This window comes from Centrocercus urophasianus, unplaced genomic scaffold (assembly GCF_019232065.1).
Source record: "Centrocercus urophasianus isolate 14NV4802_14NV808 unplaced genomic scaffold, USGS_Curo_1.0 seq_14, whole genome shotgun sequence".
In the NCBI taxonomy this organism is placed as follows: domain Eukaryota; kingdom Metazoa; phylum Chordata; class Aves; order Galliformes; family Phasianidae; genus Centrocercus; species Centrocercus urophasianus.
This window is the reverse complement of record NW_024884586.1, coordinates 3542234-3560346: the sequence shown is the minus strand read 5'-3', so window position 1 is coordinate 3560346 and position 18113 is coordinate 3542234.

Here is an 18113-nt window from a genome sequence, read left to right as displayed (position 1 = left end):
GCCATCCTCAAAAGCCATGCGTGTCCTACTAGCTCCACAGAGCTTCCGGCCCAGCTGTCCTTCAGCTGGCAGTTTTACTCATATCTATGGTTATACCCTGAAATCGTGGAGAGAAAATGCATTTAGCCAATCCTGTGAGGACCAAAGCGCCCGCCAAACTTTTTATTTCAGTCTTTGCTGCATGCATTTGACAAAACCTGGGCATTGCCAAGTGCCTGCACCTGCAAACAATTCCACTGAGCCCTTGGCGCTGCTGGTGGGACTTAGAGCTCAGCAGCCTCTGCTGGTCCATTAACTCCATGGGATGTTTATTATAGCACTAAAATTTATTCAACTGCAACACGTGATGAATAGAAAGCGTAATACAGATATTAGGGCTGCACTTGGTAGCAACGGTCAGCAATATGCCATTTACCAGAGTAGGTATGTTAGTTAATCTCCGTCAGAAGTAGTTGCAGGGAGGGAGACTTCATTGCACTGCTACAAAGCAGAGTTTTAAGCAGGCTTTTGCCCTTAAGACTACTTCAGAATATTTCTGCAAAAATATTAAGTGCAGGCCCATAAAGTCAGGGAAGTGCCCAGCTCCTCCAAAATACAGAAATAAACAAAATCTGTATCAGTGAATCGCCTGTGTTGTAGTTCATGGAAGCATCACAAGTAGTGAGAGGCAGGTGCCACTACAACCTTGATGGTGGTCTGTCCCACTGCGCTGGTACATAGCCTTCATCCATCACTTCTCCATCATCCATATACATCCATCAATAAGGGACAGTTTATAAATTGAAATGGAGGATAATGGAAGGATGGTAATTTAAATCACAGTACTTAATTCCTTACGTCCCCTTACTTTCCTAATTGCTAAAATACTTAACACTGATTTTATCAATAGTCCATGATAAATAAAACTACTCCATATCTGCTCATTAATTAATTGTGGGCAGAAAAAAATATATATATAATGAAGCCAAAAGTAGATGGAGGACCCAAACGTCTGCTTGAGTCAAAGATGCGACTCTGCCATCAGTGCAGTCATGCTAATCCCATGTGGCCTGCATTTTTGGGGGGTTCTTCATTTGCTTCATTTGTAAAGTACAAGCAAGAGGGAAATTGGGCTACAATCCAGAATCAGTCCTTCTTTTGAGCTTTAGGAGCAAAGAAGGTAAACTGCAGCTCAGAGCCGTTGCAATCACTGCCAGTTGGAGGAAAATTCCACTATTGTAGGTCTACAGCAAAATAAGTAAAACTACAAGATTAAAATTAATATATATATATAATTCTTTAGAAAATAGCTGAACAGGTGTATTAAGAAATGGAATCTGAAGTTAGTTTTACTACGAGAATGAATATTTCAACTGAACCAGGAAGAAAACACTACTTAGAAGCAAAAAAAAGAACCTGAGGTTGCGTTTGGTGAATGTTCTCTGGCTGTCTGTTTTTGGCAATAATTTAATATCAAATATTTTTCCTACATTATGCAAGAACTGGGTGAACTGAATGAATTTGAAAGCCAAGCCAGCAAACATAAGGATATTTCGTGCCATCTCATTTTGCTTCTGACACAAGACTAGAAAGAGGCACAAGGCCACTTAATGCAACTTCACTGATGTAAAATGGCCTTCTCAGTGATGGTCTATCCACAGATGAAAGTCGTCCTGCTTACTTACAAATAAGGTTATATAAGATTAGTACCTGTTCTTTGGTTGTTTGTCATTTGTTTGCTTTTTGCTGATCTAAATGGGGCAGGAAACAGGAGAAAACTCATGCTCCAATCCAGGGTTTTTGTAACACGTTGATCTTCCCTTTGGTTTTCCAGTGAGCCAGAATTTGTTCTGTTCTCTCCAACATCAGAGCAAAATGATCACACTTTCTTCCAAATAATGGCAAATGGATAGCAATAATTTCCACCTCTACTATCTACATAAACGTGGCTTTCAGTGTGATGGAAACTCTCTGCCTGGCACATTCCTGGTCTTTTTCCTTCCAGCTTCTGCTGAAAAAAACTAGATGATCATTGTGGCCCTTTTCAACCCAGGCCATTCTATGATTCTATGATCCTACGATTCTATGATACGTAAAACAATTTTTACCACTGAAGAAAACTGAATCACCCCACTAGAACTGAACAGTGTCAATTTTAGATTTGCAGCTTATTTACTATCTACAGTGAAACTCAAACTCCATTTTTTGCTTCATGCAGATTGCCCTTCTAGGGGGGAAAACAAAGCACACCTATGAAAAGCATCAATTTTTCTTTCACCCTCTTTTTCCCCAATCTCTGCAGATCTTCAATAGACATTGTTGCACGTCTTCTCCCTCTCCTTGAAGACAAAAGTGAGGATTTTTTCAGCCAAGAACTCTGTTACTAATGCTACGTTTGTCCCATTTCTCCCCACACCCTACAATTACCTCTCTAGTTCCGTGTGATGATTTATTACCAAAGAGCGTATTTTCCATTATAGGAAAGGAAGAGGGGGCAGGCAGAGTACCAAGCAAACTCCAGTGGCTGTATTCAAAGTGTAATGCTTCTTATCACAAATAATTTAAAAAATGCAAGAACCCCAATTTGCAGCTAGGAGGCCCACTTGAGGGATCAGTTAAAATTTACTCCTTTATACACATGCCAACTTTGACTTCAAAAAGACTTTATTCCCAAGGATAAACAACCCAATATTTGTGTAATATAATTAAGTGAAGGCATCTTTAAATGTCATACCAGCTTGTGCCATGCTTTAAATTGTTATGCATCAACAGAATTTAACGAGATGGCCAAGGATCCTGCTTCCTGCGTGAATGCGATAAGCCACAAATACTGTATAGCTCTTTAATAGATTGCCAAAATAAAGCATTTTGTATGCAAATTATTCATGGAGTGGCAAAGCTAATATAGTGCCAAAATTACGCCCACCGGTCTTCTGCAATTAGTAGTTAAGTTGAAGTATCTTCAAACTGCAGAATTTCTTTCAGTGTTTCCCAATACTTGAAACATCTTTTCATTTATGTAAATACGAAATAGCAGCTTTTATTTTGCTTTTAAAGTTCAGGGTAGGCATGCGCTTTAGCAGAGGGTTGGCAGCCGGGATCTAATCAGAAGAACTGCACAGAGGCTACACGGGAAATCAGTGCACAAGTCCAGAGACTTGCACCAAAGTTGGAGGAAAAAAAAAAAAGATTTTCCTTCCCCAGCCCGTGCTGCTAAAATAAAGTATGTGAGTTTCATTACTTTGGGATGAAAAAACTAGTGAACAGCAAAGAATGAAATATAAGCAACCGGATCCTGGCTTCGGGATGGCTCACAGAGCCACCCGTGTGCAGTATCCTTTAGCATCTTCCAAAAACCTCCTGTCTGAGGGATGGCCATACACTTGTAGCAGTTCCGGGAGAAAACATCCTTGGGTGCACCAGGTGGAGGAGCCACCCGCATGAAATGTACTGCCAGAAAAATCTCTTAACCTCTGGCTCAGCTGGATGAGACAATGCAAGGCTGGAGAGGAATTTGTATAGACAGGGAGAAGTACTGCTCCTTGACAAAGAACTCTTTGGAAGAGCTTACACCAGCTGCCAAGTATTCAGACAACTTTTCCACTCCTGAGTATCATTTAGAGCACCACGTGGAGATGAAGCAACAGACAGACAGGTGGGTCCTGCAGGTCATGCCCACGTGCTGCAGTGTTAACACTGTCTGTATTTTTCATTTACAATCTTATCATGAAAAAAGTATACTGCGTGCCAGGGGCCCGTGACAGTGATTTAAAGAGGCTGTGTCAAGCAGCTTGGACCTGAGTGCCCTTTCTTGGGTAGCCTGGAAATTTACTACGAGCTAAACAAAAACAGTAACTCTGATTGCAGTCTATTTTGTAGAATATTGTGGAATTTGTGAACAACTGCATTCAGTCCAGTGTATTCCAAGCGTTGCAAGTAACCTGGGCGGAATGGTGGGACCAAACACAACTGCCCCCCTGTCTGTACTTCGGTAGAGATAGGGAGCAAGAAAACTGCAGTCCTTTGCAGAACAAGTGAGCTCCCACCATTACTGGTGCTGCTCTTGCATTCTGCCTTTTTCGTGCTGCTGGTTTGAATGCCTGGCTAGCTGAGGTGAGCCTTTCTGTGGCGCACCCAAAGGAAGGCAGGAGGAGCACGTGGCCCCAGCACCTCTGCCAGTGGCTTTGCCCAGCGAACCTTGCGCTGTCAGGAGGACTTGGCGCAGCCTATTGGTCAGGGTCCCACACTGCAAACTTGTCATCACTTTTGTAAAAGAATAAAAAAATTTAAAAATGGCAACCAATGAAAATCAATCTTCTGATGCTCCGCTGCCTTAAATACCAGTAGAGCAAACAAACAGCCCTAAACAATACAGCAGAAACCATATATCAATTACCCTAAATGCTCAAGCATTTTTACTTCACAGCCTGCAACATCCACATGTAGTATCCGCACCCACTGCGCCGGGGTGATAATGGTGCCGCATTGTTCCTGGGCGCCTGGCGGCGAGATAAGGGCTGCCTGCACTTAGATGATAATGAAAGTGGGCAGACTTAACATTGTGATTTGAAAATTTCTTGGGTCTCAGAAAAAGGTTCTATTAAGCCCACTGACCCCAATTGAATATTAATTAGCTAATTAACAGATTTATTGTTCCACGCAATTTCTGGAGAGGCAATTTTTTTTCAAGTGCCATTATTTTTTTAAATTATTTTTTGCATTGTGTATAATTGAATCTTTGCAGCTGCCAGCATCTTCTGCATGATTTGGCAAAAAAAAAGAAAGAAAAAGCACTTATAGCTTTACCTTTTTTTTTTTTCCATACCCAAACGTTTCCAATCGCTTTAGTTTGTGCTTGGGGAGGGAGTGGGAAAGAGGCAGCTGATTTATGTCGCGGTCTACAGATTTATTTATTCTTAAAAGCTTAACTTTAAAACGTCCACACTTTTTTTAAATTCTGTTATGACTCACCGGTCTATCTTTTAGCCTGAGGTTACTACATAGGGCGCTGTTATTCCTGGGATAGAAACCCAGGTCTGCTTCCCCAACTCACTATACACCGTTTTCAACATTGCACATCTTTCCTCTCTTTTTACCTGTCTGTTCTTGAGCTTTTCCCCCACACGACCACTTTCTGTCTTTCAGGTTCTGTCCTTCCTGCAGAACGCTCTTTTGCGTGAACCAACACAAATCTTATCCTTCAGCAATTTTTTATCTCCGCGGGTGAATCCCGAGAATGTGATGTATTTTTCTAAATACTGAATTATCGGTAGAAGAGAGATAAGATGTTATTTCACCGTATGGATGATTTCAAATAAGTTGGTTTTGCACAGACCTTAAGAGCATCGTGCTGAATTGCACAGTAACCGCAGCGGTCACTCACGTGGTGCCATCATTAGGGCAGGTAGTCCACTGCAGATTCTTACATATCCTATATGGCATAATATCCTCTCTTGAAGAACCAAGTCCCTGAAATAGGCTGTGTTATTTTTTCTAGTACCGTCCAAAGACACTGACATAAGCAGCCTCTAGTGCTCCAGAATTAACAATGAAGATACCATGTAGCTTTTATTGGAGTATTTCAATGGATCACACCGTTATCCCATCAGAAGTAGAAAAGAGATAAATAATATTGCATTATAGAACAGAAAGTACGGCATTTATGTGGTGCAAGAGAACACGCAGATCTCTTAAATCCATACACCTGGGCTTAAGGCTACGTTTGTGTCTAAATCCAGGATTTACATATCTATTATAGCAGGTACAGCTTGAATGGCAGCAGTGACTTTGTTGTGGGCATACATCTTCTTTCTCTGACCATCATGTAAACACACAGACAGCTATGTATTAAATCACAGTTAAAAATAATAAAAACACTTATCTTGTAAGGGCATTTGAAAAACTCTTTAGCATCTAAAGAAGTGAAGCCACGCTTGTCTGCTCCTCCGCTAACAGAGGAGACTTCAAGAGGGACAGCTTTTACTTGCCTCAGATATAGATGGGTCCAAGCTAAATTAAGACCCAGAAGTTCCTCTTTAGTTTTCCTCTTGGACTGATGATTTTTCTATTATTTTTCTTTTTGATGAAGCTGCAGGTGCTCAGTGAAACAATTCATCAGTATTTTCTAAACAGTTTCTACTTCTACAGCTCACAGTTATGCTGGAAACTTTGGTGACAAAAGGCACTCAGTTAATTTAAAGAAATGCTGTGCTACAAAATTAAGCAAAATAAAGTACATCTATCAGGTATCTCTTCCCAGTGTTACAGGTAAGACTGGCTGATGTCGTAAACCGTACTGCACAGAGAAATAGGATTTCTTCATATCCCACATTTGTGAGAGGCACTGCTTCATTCGACATCCAGAACTGAGATAAGCAATCCAGAAGACAAGCCACCAGAGACAAATCTGGGCTCTGCTTACAACAGTTCTACCAGTTACGGAGAGCAAAAGTGCTTGTATCCAGACAGCTTTGCCCATCACAGAGAGAAAACTGAACCAAAATATTTACATCTGGGTCTGCATTTCTTATTCACAACATTTTGCCCAGGACTCACCTTAGATAATACATTTGAACATTGCTACCTACACAAGACCTCAATGAAGTCCATTAAGAGCTCTTCCATGCAGCGTTCTTCACAAGAATGGCCTGGGGGTATCAAGGCGTTTTAATGAAGTGCTGACGTGGCCTTCTTTTTATTTGTTCTTTCTTTTTTTTTTTTCCTTTTACCTTTGTCACAGCTATATCCTGTTCTGAAATACACCAGCCAGGAAGACTGTTTAAACCACATGATATTTTACTTTAAAATTTTAGATGAAATACTACCTGAGCTCCAGGGGAAAATGAAGAAAAAAACCAAGAGATGTGATTTCTGCTTACATATAAAAATATAAGGAATAGGGAAGGAGAAGCATAAAGCTAGCGCTAGGATTATAGAGATATGTGAACTATGTCAGTAAAGAGCCTGGACTAGACTCATCAAAAGGTTGGTGGATATTATTTCATATTGACTCTGACCTTCTACTCTAATGTAATTACTAGGAACAATTTAAATAACTTTTTTTTTTTTTTTCCCCAGAAAAAAAAGAAAGCATTTTCCATTGCTTAAAACTGGAAAACAAAATGTTTGATTGAGGTCATCTTGACATCCATTAGTGTGATAAATGAAGTGGAATTCAAGGCTGCTCCATTATCAAGGTTCATTTTCGTTGTGCAGATCTGGTTTCTCCCCCCTCTCCTTTTTTTTTTTTTTTTGTAACAACATGGCCTCAGACTCAAGGCTGATTACAATAATTACATTTTCTACCCATAATAGTACAAATGATTCAAAGAGTTATTCAGAATGTTTCAATGTCAGCACTTGGATAAATGCTCGTTCCTTCCTAGGGATTGCATTTTTTATGCAGGAGGTTAGTTAGGAGCAGCAATAACGGTATAGCTGTCAGAAAGCCGTGAATTTACGTGCCCAGTAACTACATTCACAATTGTTTGCTGCTCGGCATGGCAACAAGACTGAATGGGATACTAGATAATTTATAACTGCTCCCCAATACAAGAAGAACAATTATATTGTGTGCAGTATAAAATGGCCGTTATTTAGCTCAATTTTTAAAAATTATTTGAACAAAATGCCTATCCTTTGCAGGGCTATTTTCTTCTTGCTTCTAATTAGATACCTGAGGAATACAGGGTCTATAAATTTTAGCCAACAAATGTATTTATGGAATTTTAATTTGTTACTTGTATACTTTTGCCATAAACCTTGTGAGCCTTCTTCAGAAAGTTTTTAATCTTAAAGGTCGAGAAAAGAGAGAAGAAAAGAAAAATTAGAAAGAAAGTGGAAGAACACAATAGTTGTACAACAGCTAGCTGCCATTTTTCTGAAGAGCAGTCAGACCCAGACTGTACGTCTCTCCTCTCACACTTAAATTACTACTGCATGTTTTATGAGGACAAGTTTGCTGCAGCAGACTTGACAAATTGCTTCCCCTTGCAGGGAAGAGCCTCGAGCAGACCAGGGTCCACAGGAGCCTCTAGCGCTTGGCCAGAAGCCTCAGTCCCCAGCCTTCCCCTTCGCTTTCATGATGAGTAGAACAAATTGCTGTGTAGGAAATCTTTTTATCAAAATCATCCACGTAGGATCTTCAGAACGTCACAGTAAACAATGAAACACCCCAGTGTTAAGTCAGTGACTTAAATGACTGCCCTTTTTCCTTTGGGAGAAGCCTAAGAAGAAAGGCTTCATAGCAGCACTCTGCACCTGATTGCAATTTTGGTAGCATGAAGTGCTCTGAGAAACACATTTTAGTCTAGAGTGCAAAACTGATTTCCATTCACAGACAAGGGGTCCCTTATCTTCTTTTTTTTTTCAAAGTCAAACAAAGGCAAGCAAAACACATAACTGATGTTGAATCTGAGGTAAGTTAGGTTTCACCAGTCTTTGCACAATTTCCATGTGAATTATGGAATTTAGCTAGGGAAGAGACAAACAGATGTTGGGAAACTCTGACTTGGGAAGCTTAGACTTGTTCATAGCTGGGCCCTGATTAAAGACACTGTCACAGAATTACAGAGTCATAGAACACCCCAAGTTGGAAGGGACCCACACGGATCATTGAATCCAAATCCTGGCTCCATACAAGACCGCCCAAAATCTAAATCTTATGCCTGAGAGCATTGCCCGAACACTCCTTGAACTCCAGTGGCCTTGTGCCTTAGGGACCTGTTTCCATGCCCACCTCCCTCTGGTGTAGAACCTTTTCCTTACCCTTCCCCAACTCAGCTCCATGCGGTTCCCTTGGGCTTCATCACTATCACCTGAGAGCAGAGCTCAGAGTTGCTCCTCTGCTCCCTGTGAGGGGCTGCAGCCACCGGGAGGCCCCCCCCAGCTCCTCTGCTCTGGGCTGAGCAAACTAAGAGACCCCAGCAACTCCTCATACATCCCACTCCTCTATCATCTTCACAGCCTTCTTTGGGTTCTCTAATAGTTTTATGTCCTTCTTATATTAAGGTCCCCCAAAACTGCAGTTGGTGATTGCCGAGCCCTCTACTCTGTCAAGACCTCTTTGCAAGACCTCCCTGCCCTTGAGGAAGTTAACAACTCCTCCTAATTTAGCATCATTCACAAATTTATTTAGTATGCATTAAAGTCTTGAGTCCAGGTCATTCATAAGCACATTAAAGAGAACGGACTGCCTTGCCAGCCATGCTGAACCCCACTAGTGACTGGATCCCAGCCTGAGGTAACCTCATTTAGCATAACCCTTTGAGCCCAACCCAACAGCCAGTTTTTAACCCATTGCCTTAAGTTTTTGCCCAGACGTATGTTAGACATTTTGATGGATTTTAGAAGGATCCTGTGAGAAACAGTATCAAAAGCTTTGCTGAAATCCAAAAAATTACATCAGCTGGCTTCCTTTGAACTACCGGATAGATAAACTTGTCATAAATGGAGATTAAGTTTGTTAAACAGGACTTTACCCTCACAAACCTGGGTTGGCTGTGACCAGTAATGACATCATCTTTCAGGTGTTTTTCAATAACTCTCAGAATAGTCTTCTCCAGAATTTTAGGAGGTACTGAAGTGAGACTGACAGGCCCGTAATTACAAGAGTCTTCTTTCTTACTCTTCTTGAAAACAGGGACAACACTTAAATTGTGAACACCTAAATTTTGCCAATTTTGAAAGGAAATTTACTGTGCTATTATGAAGGTAGGCTTTCAATTAAAGTCTAAAATTAGGCTTTCTTCTCTTGACTGAGACATTAAAATATCCAAAAGTATATTAATCTAATCTAGTCCAAGACTCAGTAGCTTCCATCAACATAGAGCCAAGTGGCAACACACTGCATTAACCTTCCCTCGGGAAGGAGGAGACTATGCCATATTCAGATCTCAAAAAGCATTTAGCAGAATAGAAACGCTGATTTAGAAAGCTCTGCACAGTAATAATCATTGTGGCAATGACTCACACCCTCTGAGGATGAAAAACTGTAAGGGGCATCCCTGGAGAAGAAGGGATCGGAGGCAGTTTGGTGGCTAGGCATGTCTGCAGCATATGCAAAGAGATATTTGAGGATATGCCACTGCAGTCCAGTGTTGCATACCAACACTAGAAATGGTCAGTCCAAACCTACCTCTGACACCAGGCACCTTTACAATTGCAAATAGTAAGCTGTGATAAAGTGCAAAGGCGTACACAAGGATTGCATATGATTGCACCTGCATCTGTCTGTGAATCCAGTCACATTTCTTCTAATAGGATATAATAGTTGTGTAGTATGTAAGATAAACTTGTGACTGAGTAGTCAGAAGAGCAGCTGTGGTGATGTCCTTTCAGCATTTTAACAAGAATGTGTGACAGCAGTTCCTACTTGCCCCGTCCTCAATATAGTCCAAGGGAATGGATGCAGGAGAGCACTGGGATGAGAGACTGTGCTGAGTGCAATTAATTTGTAGCTCCATTTAAATAAAACCCTCTCATACTCATGGCTGGGGAGGAGACAGCGCCACTTGGCAAACAAAATCGTATTAAGTGCACTCCACTAGAAATGTTTATACTTTGTCCCTGAGAATTGTTTATGCTGGAGTACAGTATTTAGCTTATCAGTTTGAAGATGAATGACGTTGAGAGGGCTACAGAGGTTTTCTTATTTCAGAAGCGTTTGTTAAGTGCTTAGAATTTGCTGTGGCTCCAAACTCGGGGTAAGCCATCTTCATCTGGAAGAGCCTGTAGTGACCAGAGCAGAGCAGAGCATACTGGTGGGGACCCTCCAGCAAACACCCAAAAGATTGATGAATGCTGGGGGGAATTTCTACCTTTCAGATTAAATTCTTTCTTCTCAGACTCTCCTGGTGCTTAATTGGCTTCAGGAAGTTGGGTTGTACTATGTGCTGACAGTGGGGTCAGGGTGCCTTGTAAACCTGGTTGCGTAAACTATGTGAACCCTTTGCCTCCTACTCCATGCAAATGTCCATCCATAACATTATGTTTGATCTTCATGAGGCTCCCAGTGAGACAAAGAGAGAGACGAGGTATGAAGTCAGGAATAAGTGTGCACTTTGTATCCTCATCATATGACGAACGCTAACATTTTACCAATGTATCTTCAAAAGGTTTAGCAAGGGAAAATCCTGCCTGAAGCCCATAGCTCAAGTGCCAAACGAGATGACTTTCTGTGAGTAGAAACATGCAGGAAAAAAATAGGCATATAGGTGCAACCACTAGATTCTTTCACCCCACAACAAAGTGTGAAGGAGGGATGACCTTGCATGGGAGGCAAGACAAGAGATATTCAGCAGCCGAGTGGTTAGAAGGAGCAGGAAGAGGAGAGGCACAGCTCCTCATTGCATCCTTAGCACCCGGCATAACATCAGTCTTCATTACTGCTTCTGTCCCTTGTGTTTCTCCACACACTCGGGAGCTTTGCTTTACAATAGACGTGGGTGCATAAATCACCTCAGGAGCAGTAGCTTTGTAGTTAATAAAGAAAATCATGCATATATAGCATGAGAAATGTGCCAGACATCCAAAATACATGGAAAACTCCACAACTCGTGGGCATGAGCATTAAATGAGGTTCTAAACCTTGTCACCTGCTTCAGCACGTGTCAAGAGCAGAGGTGTTGCAAGACTAAAGGAGAACAGTTTGTGGAGGTGGAGTGCAATTTATCACATTCTGAGCAATTCAACACTTTATGTTGGACAAACTTGCAGCAAAAATAGCCAGTGATGGCTTGAACGTTTTAAAGGAGGCAGCTACTCAAAAACTGCCCTGTATTAGAAATAGAAAAGAATTGTAAGTTTGCTCTCCCTTTCATTCATCCGGTCTTCTTCCACCAGAAGTGGACAAAAAAGAAAAGCTCTTGGATAAAAGCAGCTACTCTTGGCCCAGGACCTACGTAACGGATCATGTAAATGTATGAAATCTTAACATCAGCAATTTCAATCTCTTATTTTCAAAATTAGGCAACAGCATTCAAACACCAGCGACGCTTTTAAGCTCTCTCCACTCTTCTCAGCATTCCAAGCAGTCAGAGTTGTTACTCTCCACCCATAACGGGGGAAATTCCTTCATACCACATTGTAATTGTGCAGGCACCAGGTAGATAGGCAGAAAGATAAATGACTGCACTCCTGCTCAGACACAAGTTTCTCAGCAGTTAGCACTAATGCAAAGGGAAAAGCTACATACGGAGGAGAGCGGGATTTTTAAGAAGTAATCCTAAAGAGTTGCATCAGATTTGAGATGGCTGTGTTGAAGCACTTTGGAGACATTAAGTAATGAGCTCATTCTTCCATAATGAAAACAGGACAGAGAAAAGGATTCATTTAGTAAAACGCAGGGAATTGCTGTGCTGACCCCAGACACAAACAAAACACAAAACAGCGATGCCAATCTGCATTAACTCCATCTGAGTCACCCAAATTCATAACAGTGTAAGCCAGGCTGTCCTTACAAAGTCTACAGCTGAGTTATAAATGCAAGAGATCTGATCTGAGGGGCCAACATCCCGGCTGATGCACATCCACGTCACCCTATTGAGGACAGAGAACCACTGCATCTAGGAGATCTTGGTGCAAAGGCTGCATAACTTTTTTTCCAATCATTAAATTTAGATAAATTGTACCTCATTGCCACAATTAACATGTTTGCTATCTTGGAATTGGCAGAGAAAGCAGCCCCTGTTAGTGGTTCTAGCTCCTGGGGACAAGCCCTTGTGAACATGACGAAGCTCAGAAGATGCTCAGCCTCCTCTGGTAATGAACTGACTGTGACAATCAGTGAACTGTGGATGTAGTATGAAAGCACTTTTCAATGCATCATGGGGCCATGACTGCACATCGTAAGGGCTTTACAAAACAGCAAATAACTGCAGGCATCCCAGAGAGGTTCCTGCTTTAGCCATGGCTGTTTAATGTTGCTTGTGCCACTATCTAACCCAATCTAGCTCAGCCTATTCATGTATTTGGGCTCTCCTCATGGCAGCCCTAGAATGCGGTGTGCCCAAAGCAGGAGGTGTGCCCTGGGGCCACTGAGGATGGCTGTGTGATTTTCCAACCGCTTAGAAGCTTACATTGTGCCTACAACATGGGCTAACACCACCCTTACTCAGGAGCCCCCTGTTGTCTTCATTGCAAACCCTCCAGCCCACCACCATGCACGTGGGGAGCCCCAAACCCAAAGACAAACCATTCTGACTAAACTGCCCTTTACAGATGTCTCACCGCTCACGAGAGTGGAAGTCGCGCGGCCCCTGATGTTGCGTAGAGGCAAGATTTATGTGGTGAGGGGGCTAAATGCTAGCACACAGGTTTGAACAACTGGATACTGTCGGATTTATACTCCATTTGGGATGATAATGAGGTGGTTAATACAGAAATACAAGACAGTAATAAACCATTGACTTTTATAGATCTCTGTGTGGGTCTGAATCATCACTTGGAGAGCAGGAGATCAGTGATATACAGCAGCAGCTCATCCCACTCTCCTGCTGCCACCTGGGTGAGCGCAGCCAGGCAATTCCCCTCTGCAGCACACGAGGCTGTGCATAAATCCTGCGGTGCTGCGGGGAATGTGGTTATCGGGCAGCGCTTTGTTAATAGAATAGGGATCAACTAATCTCAATTAAAAGCATGTTCTTCTTACGTAGATATCCCTTTTCCTCCACAGAAGTTCTGCTCATTCTTAAACCCCTTAATTATATTGAAAAAGCAGGCTGGTGGCTCAAGACAGATTTCGCTGCTGGCTTAAAGCTAAAAGGATGGGAAAAATCCTGTTTTCTGATGGGTGAGAAGGAGTGTTAACTGACCTACCTTCAGATCACATAAAGTAATCTGAACTTGCATTAAAGTGATTATAATTTTGAAAAAAAATCGTGCAGACACAGAAGATGCATGAAAATTTATGGGAGTTCAAGAAAAGGAACGGGAGAAAGTCATGGCAGAAGTGGTCTCTCGAGGGCTTCTCGAGGAAGCTGCATCCATACACTGCAGACCCACCACAATGGCTTGTTGGCAGTAGGTGGGCAGATGGACTAGATGACCTCAGAGGTCTTTCCCACCCTTAATGATCCTGTGCTTCCACGAAAAGAGCAACACCTGGTAATGTTGAGCAGACACCGTGAGCAGTGGGGCAGCACAGTGACGGTGCAGTCCAAACTCTCCCCTCACGTGTGAGCAGCTGGGAAACCCAGGAGCCACAGTGCTCACGCATCACACACCTGGTGCTCATCCACCCTTTCCCCATCTCTCCTGGCATAAGCACTCCCACACTGGCTGCTCGGGTGCCAGGACCCCCTTCTTTCTGCAGGCTGCCAACTTGTTTGACTCCACGAGTGCAGTAGATGAGGATTTATACGATGGAAGAAAAGAGATAAAACGTTAGAGGAAATGGCCCAGAAATGCTGAAATAGAAATGAAGGGCTGAAATAATCTACCAGCACTTTATGCAGCGGCATAGATATAAGAAATACTAGTTGTTGTTTTTTTGGTTGTTTTTTTTTTTTATTTTATTGAGAATCCTTTTTCTTCCCCAGAAAATTGTTTATGCAGAATCTCCTGAGAAGCTTCGTTTTTTTATTTATATATCCATATATACGAGTGGTGGTAATTTGAAGCCCTCCAAACAATCACCTGTAAATTATTACCTTTCTAAGCAGCCATATACATCCACGAGTCAGTCCCAGGACACTGAAACTGTATGTGAAAAGTCCTATTTATGCCACTCCAGGCACAGAAGGAAATTTGCTCCGTTTTTATAAGGAAATCTCTAATTAATGTGTATAGTTAATTGAATCTTGAAGACAGACCTTCATAAGGCCGAGGATGACTGGACATTAATCTGCTGAGCAGTGTGATTTACTGCACAATGATACCCGCATCCGTCCCTTCCACCAAGGGCACAGATTTATCCCCTGCGTAGAGCTGAGCAAGACTCAGGATATTTCTTTCTCTGCACACATGCATCTGGCTGCAGTGTGGAGAGGCGCTGCTTGTAGAGCTGGATGGCAGCAGCAAGAAAGATGTGCAGAACCCAAGGGAAAGGAGAAGTGATGGGGGAAGGTGACTGCAGGACAGAGAGGACAAAGCCCTGCAGCTGTGGTAGGGACAGCACTGTATGAGCAAGTGTATGGGCAAGCTGAGCTCCGGGCCCTGCACTGGGGGCTGGATGCCTTCTGGCTCCCGCCCTGTGCTCGACAGTGATGAATCTTAAGCTAAAAGGCCAATGGAATTTATTTGCCTCCATTAGTCCGATACAATACAATTTATTTTTCAACAGCTTCTCTCATGCAAAAGCGTTGCAAAATGATTCACAACAAATCACAGCCGCCTCATGCAAATTTGGGCAGCTCATATCCAGCCCATTCGTAGCAGTGAGGGCTGCCCCGCTGGCTGGCAGGCAGCTTGGAAAGTTAATTATCTGCAGAAGGGGTAATTGCATTTTGTTGCGGAGAACTGGCAGTCGGGACAGGGTAAATACAGGGAACAATAGGCACAGGCAGAGCCAGAGGGGAGGTTGTGGGGTTAGGGGCAGAAACCAATGATAAGGTGGGGTGAATCTTGAACAGCAACAGTGAGGTGTTTGGGAGGAGAGGAGAAGCACAAGGGGTGAGAACTGCGGGGAAGGTGGTCCTGGGGCTGGGAAACAGGACAAACCACTGAAATTGCAGGGAGCCAATTATGAGGCCTGGAGGATGGGAGAGATACAGGGACTGCGTGGGGACGAGCCAAACCTCATGGACTAGGATCTATCCCAATGCATTTCCACAAACTCAAGCCATTTCTCAAACTCCCAGCCCCAGTTTGCTGGCAGAGCCTTTCTCCCTGAGCAGAGCAATCGTTAGGAGAACTTCATGCTCACCCAATGGGTGGGGTAAACAAGATCCTTCCAACAATGTTGCTGACCAACCACCTCTCCTGCCTGTTGGGCCAGCTGTGCCCTGTTATGGGAAGGTCATCATTTAGGGCCACTGCATGGACATTTCACTCAGCTCCTGCTCCAGCTCCCCCAATTCAGTATGCCCAGAGTCCGCAAGTATCCAACCCTGCAGCCCTTTGTGGAGCTGAGGAAGGATTTTTCCCCCTCTTCTCGCTTGGTCCTCCTAAAAGTTTTGCAGGATTTAATACAAAATTTCATCACAATTTTATCCAGCAGTTCAATAATTGTGGTACTTCAGCCATTTCTGAAATGGACAACAGCTCTGCAAGAGGAGGACTTAATAGAAAGTTCATTCCTTATTTAAAAGCCAGAATAAAGTTATCTGGGGAGAAATTAAATTGTGTCAGCATAGAGCCAGGAAAGCAAAGGAGCGTGGGGGCCTTGGGGCACCCTGGCTGTGCACATCCTCGGGCTGCAGGGCAGCTTTCCTGAGACATTACTTCAGTGCAGACACCCCCAAAAGCAAAGCATTCCCCACAGTTAATCCTGTACAAGTTGATTTTCTTTTTTTTTTCTTTGCTCAAAAGGAAACAGCTTGTGCCGTGCCAGAAATGAATGTTTTCTTTCTGATTATTCTCATTGTTGAACGTTCATAAAGTGGAGAAGCCAGCGGCAAAATATGTCAGATGTGTCTGCTAAGGGGTTAACATTTGTAAGATAAATGCTGCAAGAACTTTTTTTTTTTTTTTTTTAATTAAAAAATATATTTCTGGAGCAAAAACACAAGCAATAAAGAGTGTTTGCCTGTTGGGAGGCTTGTTTTGTAATGCGGTATGAATAACCAGCTGACAATCCCGTTTTGTGTTTTCTCTTCGTATGGCCAATGGCCAAGAGCCAGCCAACTTTATTGTCCTTGAAATGTCATGATTTTGAGTATGCACAGAATCCTTAACTGCCCAAATTACTGCATAACATTCCTTTTTATTATATGGCAACAATGTGATCCTGGGCTCAAAGACTTACTAGTTAAGAAGATTATGTGTTTTCCTTTTTCTGTTTTGTTAAAGTGCCAAGTCTTGCATTTTTGGCATCTTCTAAAGAATGAAATGTCTTCTGAAATATTCTCTCAGAGCACAGAAGTTACCTCAGAGGAGCTCAGAAATACAGCGCTTTTCAATACTTTCTCATTTACTCAGAAGTTCAGACGCATTTCTTTTCCTCAAAAGCTTCCAATTTTTTCCTCTTTGTGCATATTGACAGCAAAAAAGATTGTCCTTCACAACTTTGCGTGGCGTTACTCTGACGCTAATTTATCTCTCTTTTCCCCTTCCCAAGCATTGCGAGTAGGAATAGGCCCGGTCTCCCCACAGACATGGCTGTGCTGTGCTGCTGGGGCACGGCCTAGTGTTTGTGCAAGAGGCCGAGGCGTGGGACCAGTGGCACCGGCACTGGATTTGCCCACTGCCATACTAAAGCCATTTAGTACCATAACCATGTGCATCTGTACAGGTTAGGGGCTGACCTGCTGGAGAGGAGCTCTGCAGAGAGGGAGCTGTGTGTCCTGGTGGACAACAGGTGGCCATGAGCCAGCAGTGTGCCCCCGTGGCCAAGGAGGACAATGATTTCCTGGGGAGCATGAAAAACAGCGAGGCCAGCAGGTGGAGGGGGGTGATCCTCCCTCTCTACTCTGCCCTGGTGAGGCCACAGCTGGAGTGCTGTGTCCCATTCTGGGCTCCCCAGTTCAAGAAAGACAAGGATCTCCTAGAGAGAGTCCAGCACAGGGCCACAAAGATGGTGAGGGGCCTGGAGCATCTCCTGTATGAGGAAAGGCTGAGAGACCCGGGGCTGAAAGGGGATGTTAAAAATACTTATAAACATCTGCAGTATGGGAGTCAAGAGGATGGGGCCTGGCTCCCTTCAGTGGTGCCCAGCAACAGAACACGGGGCAATGGGCACAAACTGGCACATAGGAAGTTCCATCTGAACACAAGGAAAAACTGCTTTACTGTGAGGGTGACAGAGCACTGGAACAGGCTGCCCAGAGGTTGTGGAACACCCTTCTCAACCTGCTGTAGGGAACCTGTTTTGGCAGGGGGTTGAACTTGATGATCTCCTGAAGTCCCTTCCAACACCTACAATTCTATGACTGTATGATTTCCATACTAAAGCCATTTCCTGTATAGACTGGCCACCAGGGAAAACTGCTGTCTATGGCTCAGCTGTATTCCTGGAAGAGCTGCAACTGCACTTGTGC